Source organism: Heterocephalus glaber, unplaced genomic scaffold, assembly GCF_053883595.1.
Source record: "Heterocephalus glaber isolate CG9 unplaced genomic scaffold, H.glaber_assembly_v1.0 deba00001457, whole genome shotgun sequence".
Taxonomy (NCBI): Eukaryota; Metazoa; Chordata; class Mammalia; order Rodentia; family Bathyergidae; genus Heterocephalus; species Heterocephalus glaber.
The window spans coordinates 17,454,236-17,472,719 of NW_028258305.1; the positions used below are offsets into that span (position 1 = coordinate 17,454,236).

At 37.8% G+C, this 18,484-nt stretch overlaps 2 pseudogenes; both read left to right on the forward strand.

The window, feature by feature from the left end:
• Positions 1-13,620: 13,620 nt before the first annotated feature.
• On the forward strand, positions 13,621-15,715 carry LOC106008895 (uncharacterized; annotated as a pseudogene).
• Positions 15,716-15,717: 2 nt separating this feature from the next.
• On the forward strand, positions 15,718-17,599 carry LOC147826971 (uncharacterized; annotated as a pseudogene).
• Positions 17,600-18,484: the final 885 nt, after the last annotated feature.

Below are 18,484 nucleotides of genomic sequence, written 5' to 3' on the forward strand. Positions count from 1 at the left end.
TTATTTCTATTAGTACATGTTTGAAGTACATGAGGATTACATTCACCACGGGTGTTGGTATATGTACCTAACATATTTAATTCCTTTTTCCCTCCCTTTCCCTTCCTCTCCCTTCTCCCTTTCTCCAGCTCTTGGTCGCCTTTCCTTTTGCAATATTGTGAGAACCAAATGGTTAGGATGATAGCCATAAAATTTCTTGAGAAATTCAAAATGTGTTGATAAAAGTTAAGATGACATTGCACTGCAGGATGACACTGCACAGTCAGGACCTGCTGGGACTGACACCAGAGACCGGGCTTTCTGGTCACATTCAGTACAGAGCAGACCAGGAGAGCGATGAGTCATACCTAGACAGAAACAATAAGATTTAATAAAGCGCCCTTACAAATGACCTATGCCCCCAAGAGTAGTAATATATTTTACATTCGTGATGAAACCTGACAAATAAAAGTGGATATAATTAATCAGTGTCTGCTCCTTACTCCAAATGCAGAAGGGAACGAACAATAATAGCACTGTGTGGACTAATTACCAAGAATATTAAAGAGGTAAAAATGGCTTGGCTCGCAGCCTAAGAAAAATTTAGTCAAGGAAACTGAAAAAAAATATTCCCTCAATGCCTATTTACAATCATTTAACTAAAAGCAAGGAGATAAATATCTGTTTATTGTGACAGGGAAAAGCCACAAAATAACCTTGATCCTAGAGTAAATAAAATTTCAATTACAATATAACTTCTGATTTAATCATCTTCCATCTGGGAGCTCTTTTGAGCCTCAAGATATGCAAGTATTTATGAAAATTTCCAAGAACTCATAGCCTGCTGACCTATAAAAATAGGGTTTCATTTCAATAAAGTAAGAAAGCAATTGCCATACTTTTAGCTTATATTGTAGGGCTGTTTACTGGGGACTTCCTTAGAATATTTTACATTAGGTATTTAATTCTGCTCAACAGATGTTTTTGAGTGGCAAATTTACAGAGAACATTTGGAAAGGTACTACATAGGTGCGATGTAATTCAGCTTTCCATTACTGACAAATACCTGAGCTAAACAGCTTATAAGGAGGAAAATCTATTTTGGCTCACTGTTTCAAGGGTCTCAGGCCATGGTCAGTTGTCTCTGTCACTTTGGGCCTGTGGTGGTACAGTACCTCTTGAAAGGAATGTTTGACAAAGCAACTGCTGACCTCTTAGTGGGCAGGAAGCAACAGAAAGAGACAGGAGGGGTGAGCATACTCCAATGATCTAACGTCCATCCCAATCGGACTTACCTCCCAGCAGCCCCATAGCAGCTGACCAAGTCTGCAGCAATGTGGGTCTCTGGGGGACATTTAAGATCTAAACCACAACAAGCTCAAAAATAAAAAGGCAATTCTCTACATTCATAAGCAAAAAAAAAAGAATACTAATGATGAAGTGTTGATAAAATCTCAGTGTAAAGACACAAAAATTGTGTAGAGAAGTTTCTCTAAATAAGAAGTATTTGTAATTGAATGGGTGATGGAAATAATTTCCTTTTTATTGGTGTGTAGGGAAGAAAGGCACATACCTTGCCTTTCCTCTCCTGAACCCCAAAGCTAATACTGCTATAGCAAAAGGTTCATTAATGAGACAAAAGCAAAGCAAATTTACTTAATCTAAGTGGTAGAGGACATGAGAGCCATCAGAAAAAAATGCCCTGAGGAATCATTCATTTTTGTACTTAGATTTGAAGAAGAAGAATGGGTAGCTGAGCAGAAATGTGATTGAGCAAAAGGGATATGACTGAATGGTAACAGAGCGACAGAGAAAACCCAGCAAGCCTCTCTGTTCTTTTTCTTTTTTGCCTCTTCGGGTATCGGGCCATCTTCCTAGATACAGAATAAAGTTCTTAATATCCATTACTAAACAAGATAGGAAGGAGTTCTTTATGACCAGCTCTTCCACACAAAGACAGGGGAAAGTTAAAACAATAGCTTCAGGTCTTATTGTTAGCTTTGAGCAAGAGGAGTCCTGGCTTCTGTGACCTACCTTGAAGAAAAGAGAATTCTATTTCTTCTTATCTGCCTTGAGGGAGAAATGGGAAAGGAAAAAAGACATCGCTTCTGACAACCTTCCAATGCCCTTCAGTTCAAAATAATCAGCTCGCCAAAGTGTTCATACTTTGGGGTAGTGTTTTTGAGCTCCAATAGGTGAAAATGACATTTGAGAGTAGATAGAGACATAAACATAAAATTTAAGAAATGATTGATAGTTTCATTGTTTCCCAATAGAATTTAGCCAGTATGACATTGGGGCAAAAGATAGAAAAGTTTGCATTTGAAGAATTAGATGGAGAAAGATCTGCAACAGAAACTTTAGCTAGGAAGCTACTGCAATGACTTGTTCAGAAGGGGAGAGAATCTTAGAAGGGTTCAAAGGGATAATCTCATCTCTTCATGTTTTAAACATATGGCTCTGTATATCAGTGAAAACGACATACTGAGGAATTCCAGATGTTCATCCCTGCACAAAAGCAACAAATAAATTGACTTGAGCTAAAATTGCTTGAATCAACTTCCATGGAACTCTAGAAACTAAAGCTTACAACAATCAGAGAAGTGTCTATTCAAGGAAAGCTCAATAAATTCATCTATAAATCAATGAAGAGAAATCTCGATTAGAAAGAGAAAAGAGTTTGGTGATATTTGGCATATCCTGATCCAGCTTCCTACTTCACACCAAAGTGAATACCTAGATTGTAGCCATTATATTCCTGGTGAAGGTTCTGGTGCCAAAGTTGCACAGGGAAACACATTTGCCAGGAATTGTGCTTGTGTGTTTTAGTCTATATACTGAATCCACAGAGGATGCCCAAAGGGATTGATTTTAGCCTCCGTTAGACACTTCCAGTGCTGAGGCAGCTGTTAATGGGACATTTATCTAAACGTTTTCAAGACACATGCATTAGTCATTATTGACTTGAGCAATGGACAACTAAAGGAAAATCAATAACCCAAAAAAGTTTGAAGGGGAAGCTAGAGTGTGTAATGCTTTGGGGAATAAGGTTTTGGAAATCTCCAAAATGTTCCTGAGGGTCTAGAAAGCCATGTACACATGCTCAGGAAGTGCCTGAAAATGCTCCAGTCACCTACTACTGGCAGGAAACTCAATTTGTCCAAACAGGAAGTAGAAGCTAAGACAGAATTCCAAACAACCTAGCTGTATCTTAAAACCATGACTGAACACACACATCTTTGGGTATTAGAAGATATTTTCAGTCTCAGTATATAAGGATATTTCTGCCCAACCTCTAGCTGACCAGCTAGCTAAAGGAAAAGAAACTTCTACAGCCACAAAAGACATAAAATATAGACATTACAAAATTAGTTCAAAAAACTTACTAAACCCACAACACCATCTGTAAGAAGTAGCTACCACAAGCCCTGGTAAGGAGAGGGAGAATCTGTTTTCCAAATTTGGAAACACAAAATATATAAAATGTTTGATTTTCAGCAAAAATTATGAGAAATACAAAGAATATGAAGTATATTTCTACACATATAAAAAGAGAAATTAGTAGAAACTATTCCCAAAGGAGGGCAGAGACTGAACTTACCAAATTGAGAAGCTAAATCAACTACTTTAAACGCTCTCTAAAGTTAAAAGAAAACATCCAAATAGCTAAAAGAAGACATGAGACAATTATCTCACCAAATAAAAATGAATAAAGACACATAAAGTATAAAAAGAAATTAAACATAATTCAAGAGAGAAAAACCACAACTAAAATGAAAAAAAAAACATTATTACTAGTGGGTTTGACTAGCAGATTTAAGTAGGCAGAAGAAAGAATGAAGAAAACCTAAAGATGGGTCAATTAGAACTATTTGATCTGAGACTACAAAGGGAAAAATTGAAAGAAAACAACAGGGATTTTTGAGTCCTGTAGGACACCGTGAAGTGTAAAACATTTGCAGAGTAGAATTTCAGTAAAAGAGGAAAGGACAAAAGGGACACAAAGAATATTTGAATAAGTAATGGCTAAAAATTTCTTAAATTTGATGAAAAACATTAATCTTTACATCCAATATGCTCAATGAACTACAAGCAGAATAAACTCAAAGCAATATACACCAGACACAATCAAACAGTTAAAGGACAAAGAGAGACTCTTAAAGACATTAAGAGAGAACGAATAGGTTATATATGAGGTTCATAAAAAATAATGAATTTCTTTTTAGCATATCCAAATTCCTAGGACAAATACTCTTGCCCTATGGGGCCGTTATTCCATTGAATAAGGTTTACTTGAACACAGACACTATGATACCATGACAGTTGACCTGATAACCAAGATGGTTTCCAAATGATTCATGACTGGGTAGTATGTGCAGCAAGGTTACATCGAACAAAGGGGTGATTCACACCTTAGGCAGAATGGAACAGGATTTCATCATCCTATTCAAAACGGTGTACAATTTGAAACACAACTATTTTTTATTTCTGAAATTTTTATGTATTATTTTCACAGTGTGGTAAACCGAGGGTAACCAAAGCCATAAAACTTAAACCCATGGATGTGGATAGGGACCACTCTGTTTGCATGCATAGAATGTGTGTGTATGAGTGTGTACACACACATTTTTTTAATAATTAGTAGTGATGTGATCTAAATTTCATTTTGTTTGCTTGAACTTCTTAAGATTGGCTTTGTGTCCTGCTCATTTTGCTGCATTTCCTTGTATCCATTTACTACATAGTATACACACAGCATAATTTTTCTAAATATTTCTAATACATTCCCCCAGTTGTGGATGACTTGCCACTATTTCCATTTGAAGAAAAATAATTCTGAAATTAGCAAAATACCAATGTCCCTTTGACATTTGAAAATTTTTTCTCTGGGAAATGTCAGCAAATGTGATCATTTGATAGAATATATGAGTGCTAATATCTTTACATTCTCCCAGATTGATTTCCTGATGGCTTCTAACACTGTTCCTTACCAGCATGCTCAAGGATGTTCTTCTCTGCATCTTTATGTACTCTCTCAGTAAATCATTTTATGATTAAAAAAACCTATTACATAATTTGCCTTTCTCTGATTGCTATCATATTTTAAATTATCTTTTAATCTCACCTATGAATGACTATTTACATCATTTATCATATAGAATTGCTTGTGTATATGTGTATTTTATTGTTGTGTGCAAGTTATTTGCATATTATACATGTCAATTTTTTGTCAAATTTGGTGAAACATTTTTTCTCTCAATTTGTCAACTAGTAGTGGATTATTTGATAAATACAAATCCTTAATTTTAATGTAGTTAAACTTAAAGATCTCTGGAGTGAAGTATTTTCACTTTCACTAGTCCAAACAACATTTTTTCAATATATTGAATGTCACTATGTTGGGTCTAGTTATGAATTCTTTTGTTAATTCTTTTAGGGACACTTATTGTGACATTCTGTAAGCTTTCATTTCATTCTGGAAATTTCTCAGTAATTTTCTCTTGTCATATTGATTTTCTACTGTGATATCATTTCATTCTTTCCAAAATTTCTCTTTTTATTTTGATATTTTTTACTTCTCTCTGTTGCAGTTAATAATTCTTTCAGTTTTATCTTAAATCCACTAATTCTCTATCTAATTGTAAGTGGCTGACCATTATTCTTACCCATTTTTTCAATTTCAAAGAGTAGATATTCATTTTAAAAATAAATCTTCCCATCTTGTTCTTGTTACATGGTTTCTATTCTTTCCTTTATCTCTTTGAATATTCTTAGGCACAGTTATTTTAAAGCCTCCAATATATTCCTCTGTATTTCTTGATTAGTATAATTCCAGACTGTTTGAAACTACAGACTCTGCTACATCATTTGACATGAAAGAAGAGATTTGTCCATTACAGGTAGTTTATTATGTTAACTAGCAATTCAGAATATTTTATGGAGGGTAAGTTTTATCAATTCACTTGCCTTAAAGTTACTGCTGCATTGAGAATTTTGTTGTCCTTTATTCCTTTAAAATAAATTAAACTTCAAAATAATCAATAGAATTCTTTTAAAGTAAGTTTTTCTAAGTGAATACAAAAAATTTGTGTCTCCTGTCATCATTTCTCTAGCATACATTCATAGAATAGCCACAGATAATCACTGAATGTACATCTTGTCAGTTGTTTTCTATGAAAATAAACAGAAATAAAAATCTGGAAGCCCCATCAGTCCCTTTTCTTTAGGTATGAATTATGTAATTTATGTGTACATTTGCAATTGTTTTTTCAACTTATTAAAGTACTGAAATATTGGCAAGAATCATACAAATTTACACACTAAGAAATACTGTTTATTTCTCTATACACATTGTTATTTTGGTTTTAAAATATAATTTAAAAAAATATCTCCCACAAAGTAGGAGAAAATAGTATTATTTTGCATTAATTGATATCTTCTGACAGATTTCCAATTATACTTTCAAGTTTTCTTTCATCTACTTTCAAAGCTGATAATTAAATTGGAGACACTGCTTTATCAACATTCTGATTTTAAAAATGAAAGAAATCAAAGACCATGGAGATCAGTGCTATAAATGAAAGTTGGAGATTTTCTCTCATATATTTCAATAGCTCTGATGTTGAGGGTGCCTTCTCTCCAAATCAGAAATTTAAAGATGAAGATACATCATGCAACTTTGCAACCTTTTCTATTAAACAACCTATGCAGCCAAATTACAATCTGTTATATAAGAAATTAACTCATTATTCTGCATATGCTTTGATCTTTTCTGCTTTCCTACTAGCCCTATTCTTTTCTAACAACCTCTTGTTTTGATTACACATTTCGAATCAGTGTCAGTTTAGTGTATGTTGAAGTTATCTCTACTTAGAGGACTTTGCTGTGCTTTATACATAGAAATGCATTAAAACTGTTTTCAACAGAAAACTTTAAATGTAAAAGTTTTCCTTAATGAATATTCTTAGATGCGATATCTCTGGTGGTCCTGATGGAGAAGAAATCACATAAAGTACTATTAGGGTAAAAAAAATCAAATTGAATTAACATCTGGCCTGATGAAACATTGATCTTAAGTGCGACAGTATCAAACATCTAGTTCTGACCAGAATCCCGTATTACTGCAAGAATTTCACAAACTCATTATGGAATTGGTGGATCCTTGATGGCTAGAAAACAATCATTGCAATTATAATTTATAATTGATTTGTCATTGGATAAAGAGAACTAATTGATAAGTTATTTTATACTAAAATGGGAACGTTAGTGTATTCCTTTAGAGATAACAACCAAAAACTAATATTTCTAGTATAATAATGCCATTATAATTGTTATGATAAAATGCTATGTTTGATCTCTTCATTTTAAAATTTCCTTATAAAACTTTATAACTCTCATATGATAACATTCTATAAAAAGATTGATATAGGAGAAATATAACTCCCAACCTCCTAGATGTCAGATGTGCCAAGTTTATATCCCCCAAAATTTCATAACAAATTCTAAGGAACAATAGACGTTAAGAGTAGGAAAGATTTAAGAAATAGTTCCTGAGGGACAGAAGGGGGTCCCAGAAGTGGGTTGTCACCCAGGCCCTTTGTCAGGGATAATTTATACAGCAAAGCCACAATGTGGATGCAACATAGGTCAAACTATAATTAACTTAGAGGATTGCAAGTATATCTGCTTTGGTTCAATAGGAGTGAGTCACTTAGCAAGAGTACATTGAAAGAATAAAGGCATTTTTTGGAAGGAATGGGTCTGGATTCTCTGGTCACACATTTGGGCAACTGATGCCTAGTTGGACTTCCTGGGCTAAGTGAGGCTAATTATAGTGTAATTCCAAATTACTGCTTATCCCCTAGAGAGGTATGTAGGTCTGGCCATTGTATCTTTATCTTGAGGGCTGGTCTGCTCCAGATGTGCTTCTAGCCACATTTCTGATGTCTTTATTTTTTCTGCTGACTTCTTTGAGAGCCCAATCCTCTCTATGTATTAATTTCTATCTTATTTACCTGCCTATAATAAGATGACTTCTAAAAGACAACCTAAGCACTATGTTATGGTAGGATATCATCTATAAAGCAGGCAAAATAAGACACTAATGCTAATAATAATGTTGACTATGATTAATACAAGAGGTAGCTGTTCTCTAGTCACACTTTATATTTCAAAGTACTTAATATTGAAAAAGAAAAGATAATAATTAAGATTAAAGATTACTGTTCCCACTTGAGGACTGCTGCAACTGACTTTCTGGGTATTCAACAACCAAAGTTTAGAAATCAAAGCTAAAAAGGACAACTGCTCTAAGAAGTCAATATCTTAGCCCTTATCCTGCAAGGTCAGCCAAGAGTTAGAGCATGATGAGACACCTCTAAAGATCCTACACCTCTGTTGAGTTATCCAACCTCTCAAGATTGTTAGACTTCAGAAGGCAAGAGTTAAACAATGTGTACTGTGCTAAAAGAGGGTCACAAAAAAGGAAAATGTCCCCTGTTCTTCCAAATGAAACCATAATATCAAGCAAAGATCATGACTGACCCATCCTAACAGATGACACACTAGAGGGAAAAATTAGAGAAGTTAAGAGGCTCCTCAGATGGCTCCAAAAATCACCTTTGAGGACACTTAACTGACCTTGACAAGTATATAGATAAGTAAATGGATTCTGCTTAACATAGGTTTTACTTTGACTGTCTTACACACTTAGCAGAAAAATATAACTTTGAAAAAATAATAGTTAAAGCAATAGTAATAGTATAAAGGAAAACCAAACCAAACAAAAAACTAGGCTAGATACAAAAAAAGAGCTCCAAATACTATACCAGCCCCTACTGGAAATATCTAGCTTTTTTCTAACATTTTAGTCTACAACTATCAGAAGTCATCATTCCCAATCCCTCTAGCCCAGTGGTGGCAAACATATGGCACAAGGCCGCAGCTGGCTGTTTGCTATCATTGAAGGTCCTAAAAGGTTTGCCATTGCTGCTCTAGCCCTTCCAAAATTATGTCCTCAGCCTCTCTTAGATTATTCTCATTACTTGATTTTAATATACTTTCAAAGTATCCCTCAGTTAATTATTTAGCTTCTGGTATAGATGGGCCTAAAAATACGGTTGGCAATAGAAATATTCTAGCTATTAAGCTTTGCTATCTTTGTGGCATAATCTAGTTTTATATAATTCTGTTGTTTGGATCCAGTACTAAAAGAGATCTTGAGGTCAACAAAATAGGGGCCAGGCCCATGTTCTATACTCTACAGTTAAAAAAAAAAATTGAATGGCCCAATGGCCACAATACCATAGATATTTTTATTTATTGTATTCATTTGCCAGTTATAATTAAATAAAGAAAACATTAGATTTCTTAAAACAGCAGAGTCAATATGCTCTCAAATTCTACTTGTATTTGGGTTATACCTCTGGACAAAGAGAGATTAATATTAAACATATTAATACATCAAATGCTGCCTAATTTTATCTAACTTATACAACTTTTTGAGCTACTATTCATCAATATTCTACTTTTAATTTTTAGCTTCTGCCTTTTTAACGTTGTTGTGTGATCAAGCTTGGGTGTCGATAACATGCTAATGTTCTTGACTTCTTTTTTAGAATATCAAAAATGATAAATGTAAACATATTGTATACCTAAAATGTACCAATAAAAGAATTTAAGCAAAAGAAAAAAAAAAGATGCCTCGTCAAATGATAAAACCCATCTTCCTTTTTCTCCTTTAGATAATTTCAGGTAAAACTTCTAATCCCTGGCTAAGGAAGAGCAACACCCCACCTCAACCTGAAGCAGTCATAAGAAGGAAGAACCTCAGACCTCCTGAATTTCTTAAGAATAAGGGACTAGAGTCTGAGGAGAGGAAGAGGAATGAGGTAGGAGACAATAAATGAAGATAGGTAGAAAGGATGCAAGGAAAATCAGAAATTTCAAATTGTAGTTTTAAGAAAAACAGCCACTTTAGAACACAAAAAATTTTTCAAGGCCTTTATCCCTTCCAGGAAACACACACACACACACACACACACACACACACACACACACACACACGTAGAAGTTTTACGGGATTTAAAGAGACAATAATCCTATAAATTAAGACATAGGCCCATGTTTTTCCCTGTAAATTGCCTTTCCACCCACAGATCTCCAACCACAAGGGAGCAGCAGTATTAATGGGCAACATATCTCAATTTCAGACACATGGAAATGGATTGTACTCCAATATAGTCCATCAGATGGGTGACCTGAGAGACAGTAGGAATACATACCATAGGTGACTCATCTTGAAGATACAACCAAGGCCCTATAAATAAACCTAACTCTGAATCAAAAGGACCTTGTAGAGAACGGGGAAACCCAGGACCCTATGGTGGGTCCTGGTCTCCTGTAAGCCATGACAACACAAGGTGAATTAATGAATAAAGACAGAAAAGGAGACTTAGAGAAGAAGCTGAGCTTTGGGCCTGATCAATGCTGCCCTGGGCAGCAAAGACAAAGGCACCCCAAGTTTACCACACCTTTTATTCAGTATATTGGGAGTAACAGATGACTCAGAGGGTGATGGTAATCCTAGGACAATGAGGAACTTATGCAGATGACGAATTTAGGTCTACAGAATTTATGTTGATTAGGAATTTGTCCCTCCCCAGGTGAAACCTTTCTCTTCTTACTTGGTTCACAAGGACTCAAGATGTCTTCAGCTGATACAATCCTGCCCTGAAGTGTCATGGCATCATGGAACCATTGAGGTCTTAGCTGCGACCAGAGACAAAATGGAGTTATGTTGTGATATGCCATATCTGGCCAATAGGCAGGAAAACTAGGCATAATCATAATTTAATTGTGAAATTATTTTCTCCCAAAATTACGCAGAATTGCTCCTGATAGCACCTATCTTTCTTAAGGGCCCACACTCAATTGCTTTGAATGTGTAATAAGGAAGACAGTTGTGGCCTAAGACTCATTTACTGAAGGCCAAAATTTAAAAAAAGAAAAAAGGAACAGCTACAACCACATACTTCCCCTAGGGATGGACAGCATTGATTGCTATTCTAAAAGGGTATTAGTCACCTCGGGTGGGGACCAAAACCTCCCTAACCCATTCCTTCCAGGAAATCTATGTTCTTTCCCTGTGTGCTTGCTAGTGATTAGGTTCCCCATTTAATCCCCATTTAATTAATATTATCTAAGTGACTATACTTGTTATAATCTTATTGATCATAGTTTTGTTCCACTTCATCATTTCTCATTGGATCAGTATTACCTAAAGGACTATACTAGTAATCTTATTTTTTGTCTTTATATATCCTTTCATTGGTACATTTTAGTTATACAATATAATGACATTCATCATTGGAAATTTGCACCTTTATGTAATCTCTTGGTTTGTATATTTTCCCCCTTCCCCTGCCCTCCCTTCAACCACTCCATCCCTCCCTATTTACAGAGACTTTGTTTGCTTTTTTCATTTTCTCATATTAATTCCATTCCCTTCTTTACTTTCCCCTACCCCTCCCACTTCCCCTTCCCCTTTGCCCCTTTTCTTCCTATTTCACATTATCTATTAAGGACTATACTAGTAATCTTATTAGTTGACTGTAGTTTTTTTCCCACCTTGTACCCATCTCACCTCATGGCCTTGCTCAATAAAACACCTCTGAGAAATGGAGTTGGTGTGCAACCCACTTTCTGGTCCCCCTTCTGTCTCTCTTAGACACAAGCTATCTTTCTCTTAATAAATTCTTCCTACTCTTAACCTCTCTTGTTCCTAGAATTCATTCTTCAATTTTAGAGAAAATGAACTTGGCATTTTGTATATCTAGCTGGTTGTGAGTTATAATATTTCCTTTGGATTACTTGGAGGCCCTATGTCATATACCCTATATCAATGTCCTGAAAAATCATTTTCTGTAATAAAAGTCAACAAGCCTGCAACTTAATTCTACAGGCAGGATTAGTGTGGGTTCTTTATCTCAGTGATAACCTCCTAGAACCTTGTCAAATGACCAGAACTCATTAATAATATCTAACAACCTGTGATGGTTGAGCAATTGTGTCAACTTGAGAAGTTTGGCTAAGAGAAGTTTAGCCAAATGGATCAGCAATTCCACACCTTAGAGTGTGGGAGATTCACCCTAGGGCTGCTCCTCACATGACTGTTATAAAGGGGAAATGAGGAAGCTTGAGGTCTCTTCTGTTCCTTTGGAGGAGCTCCAGTCTTTGCCTTTCAGCACAGACCCTTCAGCACAGAACCATCGATCTCCTGATACAGACCCCTACAGGATACTACAGTGAGCTCTAGAACTTTGACTGAATCCTTCCATCTCTATTGTGAGGAGAGACCCTCTGATGTCCTCCTCATCTGACTCTGTGAGTGTCTACTGTAAGCTAATCTTGTAAATTCTTATATATATACATACATATATATATACACATATATATATATACACACACACATTTATATATACACACACATATATATACACACACACACATATATATATATATATATATATATATATATACACACACATACATATACACATACATCTTGTGTTCTATCAGTTTCTCTAGTAAATACTGACTGATACAGATTCTGGGACCAGGAGTGGCTCTAGAGAAACAAAATTGTAAAAATGGAATTCTTTTATGGCTTTAGGGGTTGCTGGTGTTGGCTCTCTAATTTAATGAGACCTAAGGTCGTCATGGTCTCTCCTTCAACTCCTGTGGGGAGTACTGATAATCCTTGGCATGAAGTGTCTCAAGTAATATGCAAAATCAATCCATTTGATTATTCTAATTCACCAGTTGTGAGATGTCAGGAATTTAGCAACATCATATATGAACATTTTGAATATTTTTGGAAGAGTGGGTAATATAATGATCCTGGCTGGTTGGTCTTAGCATCTATGGAAAGAGTAGCACAGGAAAATAAAAACCTCAAAGATTCAAACTCCCAGCTCCAGACACACATAAAAATTTAAAAGCTTCTCAATGTGTCCTGAAGGAAAATCTCCTCTCTTTTAGCCACAAGGCTGAAATTGCAGAAACCCAAACACAGACCCTTATAATTCAATTGACTGAACTACAACATAAGCTTAATAAGCCCAGCCTCAAAGGGTATCTGAAGCAAAGGTGAGAGCACTGATCGTAAAAGAATGGGATCCCACAAGCTGGGATGGAGACGTTTGGGAGGATTCTGACAAAACTGAGGATATTGAATTTCTAGATGCTAATGAGATTATTTTGCCAGAAGAAGAGATTTCCCCACCTGCAGATGCAAAGGCATCCCCAGCCCCAACCCCTGTGGTCTTAGCCCATCCTTGTATACCTGAGGAAACTAATCTTCCATTGACCAAGTGTGATAATGCTGACATTGACATTCCTCAGGATCCACCCTTACCACCCACTTTTGCCTCTGGGCCCATAACCAGGCTCAAATCACAGAAGGCTCCTAAGGGTGAGGTACATAGTGTGACCCATGAGGAGGTTCGCTATTCTCCCAAAGATCTTCTTGAGTTTTCTAACTCTTTCAAGCAGAGGACTGATGAAGTGTGGGAATGAATCTCATGGGTGTGGGATAATGGTGGCTGAAATATACACCTGGATCAGGTTGAGTTTGTTGATATGGGTCCATTAAGCAGGGATTCTGAATTTAATGTTGCAGCTCATGGAGTAAAGAAAGGTGCTAATAGTTTATTTGGCTGGTTGCCAGAAGTGTGGAACAAAAGATGGCCCACTGTGAATGAGTTAGAGATGCATGATATTCCATGGTTTACTGTTGATGAAGGGATTCAGAGGCTTAGGGAAATGGGAATGCTGGAGTGGATCTGCCATATTAAACCTAATCCTCCACATTGGGACAACCCAGAAAATGTAACCTTCGCTAACACCTTAAGGAACAGATTCATGAGGGGAGCACCAACATTCCTGAAGAGCCCTGTCTTTGCTCTTCTCTGTATTCCTGACCTTACAGTGGGGACTGCAATTACTCAACTGGGAAATTTAAGGGCAATGGGCTTGTTTGGATCCTGGAGAGGCAGAGGCCAAGTGGCAGCTCTTAATTGCCAAAGGCAGAATCCACATACTTACTCTACTGGACACCAGAAGCAGAAAAATGAGTAGAATAATCTGACATGTATAGACCTATGGCATTGGCTGATCAGCCATGGTGTTCCCAGAAGTGAAATAGATGGGAAGCCTACAAAATTTTTACTAGATTTATATAATTAAAGAAAAGTCTAAGGGCAAATGCACAGAAACCTACTTCAAATTGTGGTAACAGGGAATCTCAACCTCCTGCCCAATTCCTGAATTTGAGCCAGGATCCAGATCCCCTTGCATGAAGAAGAGGCTGTGTATTGTTGGGGAAGGACCCTGATGCACCAAAAATTTATACAGTCAATCTCTCTCCCATCCTTCCCCAGAGGGATACTCAAGTGACTGTACACTGGGGGAAGGGAAATGATCAGATATTTCGAGGACTACTGGACACTGGTTCTGAACTAACACTGATTCCAGGGTATCCAAAACATCACTGTGCCCCTCCAGTAAGAGTAGGAGCCTATGGAGGTCAGATCAATATGTTGGGTCAGCCTATGGGTCAGGTCAATGGGGTTTTAGCAAAAGTCTGACTCACAGGGGTCTGATAGGTCCTTAAATCCATCCTGTAGACATTTCCCCTGTTCTGGAATGCATAATTGGGATAGATATACTCAGTATTTGGCAAAATCCTCCCATTGGTTCCCTAACTTGTAGTGTGAGGGCCATTATGGTTGGGAAGGCAAAATGGAAGCCATTAGAGTTGCTTTTGCATAGTAAAATAGTAAACCAAAAGCAGTATTGCATTCCTGGAGGGATTGCAGAGATTAGGGTCACCATCAAAGACTTGAAGGATGCAGGGGTGATGATCCCCACCACATTGCCATTTGTCCTGTGCAGAAGACAGATGGGTCTTAGAGAATGACAGTGGATTATTGTAAATTAAATCAAGTGGTGACACTGATTGCGGTTGCATTATCAGATGTGGTTTCCTTGCTTGAGCAAATTAACACATCTCCTGGTACTTGGTATGCAGCTATTGATTTGGCAAATGCCTTCTTCTCCATACCTATCCATAAGAACCATCAGAAACAATTTGCTTTTAGATGGCAAGGTCAACAATACACTTTCACTGACCTACCTCTGGGCTATATTAACTCTCTAGCCCTGTGTTACAACTTATTTCTTAGGGATCTTGATTGCCTTTCCCTACCATGAGGTATCACATTAGTCCACTACATTGATGATGTTATGCTGATTGGACCAAGTGAGCAAGAAGTAGCAACTACTTTGGATTTGTTAGTGAAATATTTGAGAGCTAAAGGATGGGAAATAAATCCAATGAAAATCCAAGGCCCTTCTACCTCAGTGAGATTTCTAAGAGTCCAGTGGTGTGGAGCATGTAGAGATATCCAATGGTGTGGAGCATGTAGAGGTGAAAGATAAATTGTTGAATCTGGCTTGTCCTACAACCAGAAAAGAGGCACAATGCCTAGTGGGCCTATTTGGATTTTGGAGGTAACATGTTCCTCATTTAAGCCTCTTACTTTGGCCCATTTACTGAGTGACTCGGAAAGCTGCTAGTTTTGAATGGGGCTCGGAACAAGAGAAAGCTTTGCAACAGGTCCAGGCTGCTGTTCAGCCTGGTCTTCCACTGGGACCACATGATGCAGCAGATCCAATGTACAGCAACAGTCCATCATTAAATGGAAATGGTATATGCGTGATTGAGCCAGAGCAGGTCCAGAGGATACGAGTAAATTACATGAGGAAGTTGCTCAGATGCCTATGGCTCCTACACCTGCTATATTATCTTCTGTTTCCCAGCATGTACCTATGGCCTCATGAGGTGTACCATATGATCAGCTGTCAGAGGAAGAGAAAGCTAGGGCCTGGTTTATGGATGGCTCTGCACGTTTTGCAGGCACTACTCACAAGTGGACGCCTGCAGCATTACAGCCCATTTCTGGGATTTCCCTGAAGGACAGTGGTGAAGGGAAATCATCACAGTGGGCAGAATTTGGGCAGTGCACCTGGCTGTACATTTTGCCTGGAAGGAGAATTGGCCAGATTTCAGACTATACACTTATTCATGGGCTGTAGCCAATGGTCTGGCCAGATGGTCAGAAACTTGAAAGGAACATAACTGGAAAATTGATGACAAGGATATTTGGGGGTGAGGCATGTGGATAGACCCCTCCTCATGGCCAAAGGATGTAAAAATATTTGTCTCCCATGTGAATGCTCACCAAAAGATGACCTCAGCAGAAGAAGACTTTAACAATCAAGTGGATAAGATGACTTGTTCTGTGGATAGTGGCCAACTTTCTTCAGCCACCCCTGTCATTGCCCAATGGGCTTATGAGCAGAGTGGTCACAGTGGCAGGGATAGAGATTATGCATGGGTTCAGCAACATGGACTCCCACTTACCAAGGCTGATCTGGCTACAGCTGCTGCTGAATGCCCAATATGCCAGCAGCAGAGAACAACAGAGTCCTTGATATGGCACCATTCCCCAGGGTGACCAGCCTTTGACCTGGTAACAGGTTGATTATATTGGACCACTTCTGTCATGGAAGGGACTGTGCTTTGTCCTCACTGGCATAGACATGTATTCTGGATATGGATTTGCTTTCCCTGCACATAATGCTTCTGCCAAAACTACCATCCATTGACTCATGGAATGCCTTATCCACCATCATGGAATTCCACATAGCATTGCTTCTGACCAAGGAACACATTTTATGACCAAAGAAGTGAGGCAATGGGCTCATGCTCATGAAATTCACTGGTCTTACCATGTTCCTCACCATCCAGAAGCAGCTGGATTGATAGAAAGGAATGGTCATTTGAAGACACAGATCCAGTGCCAGTTTGGTAGCAATAGCATGCAGGGATGGGGCAAGGTTCTTCAAAAGGCTGTATATGCTTTGAATCAGTATCCACTATGTGGTACTGTGTCCCCCATAGCCAAGATTCATGGATCCAGGAATCAAGTGGTGGACCATTACCCTCAGTGATCCACTAGCAAAATTTTTGCTTCCTGTTCCCACGAACTTATATTCTGCTGGCTTAGAAGTCTTACTTCCAGAAGGGGGAAGGCTTATACCAGGAAGCACCACAATGACACCATTGAACTGGAAGCTAAGACTTCCTCGTGCTCATTTTGGCCTCCTCATCCCTCTGAGGAAACAAGATAAAAAGGGAGTCACAGTGTTAACAGAGGTGATTGACCCAGACTATTATGGAGAAATTGGACTTGTACTCCACAATGGAGGAAAGGAAGAATATACTTGGAGTGCAGGAGATTCCTTAGGGGTCCTCTTAGTAGTGCCATGCCCTGTTAATAAACTCAATGGAAAACAACAACAACCGAATCCATAAAAAATGATAAATGGTCCAGAACCTTCAGGAATAATGGTCTGGGTCACTCCACCAGGGGAAGAACCAAGACCGGCTGCGGTGCTTGCAGAAGGCCAAGGAAATACAGAATGCATAGTAGAAGAAGGTAGTTCTAAATATCAGCTATGACCCTGTGATGAGCTGCAGAAATGAGGACTGTAATCGTACTATTTATCTTCTAATATTGGTTCTTAAGGATTGTTAAAGCTGTTAAAATATTCAAGGTATAAAATGTTAGGAGTAAGCATTACCCAAAGAAACTTGCCTTCTATCCTGGGGAGGGAATTAGTGTATTTCCGTTTGAATGCAGGATAGTCATAATATGTTAGGCATAATTGTGAACCCATCTTTGTATGTGGAGACTGGTTTAAAGAAATGTATCTGGTTGCAAAGTTGACAAGGGGTGAATTGTGAGGGTTGAGTGATTGTGTCAACTTGAGAAGTTTGGCTAAGAGAAGCTTAGCCAAATCAGCTCAGCAATTCCACACCTTAGGGCATGGGAGATTCACCCTAGGGCTGCTCCTTTCTGCTATAAAGGGGAAATGAGGAAGGTCAAGTTCTCTTGTTTTTTTGGAGGGTCTCCAGTCTTTTCCTTCCAGCACAGACCCATCAGCCTCCTGATACAGACCCCCCACAGGATACTACAGAGAGATCCAGAACTTTGACTGAATCCTTCCATCTCCAGTGTGCGGAGAGACCCTCTGGACTACTCTTCATCTGACCCTGTAGGTGGCTATTGTAAGCTAATCTTGTAAATTCTTGTATATATCTATACATCTTGTGTTCTATCATTTTCTCTAGTAAATACTGACTGACACACAAACTATCTTATAGTTCAGCATGCCATTTGAGAACTAGGCCTATAATTTCAGCTTTATATACAGTTTCAATTAATCTTAGTAATGACTCATTATGTGGGCACACTGTTATACCCATTTTATGGTTAAGCATATTGAATTTTACTATTTTGTTTGTTTGTTTTTGGTGCTAGGGGTTGAACTCAGGACATTGTGCTTGTGAGGCAGGTGCAGCTTCACTGAGCTAACT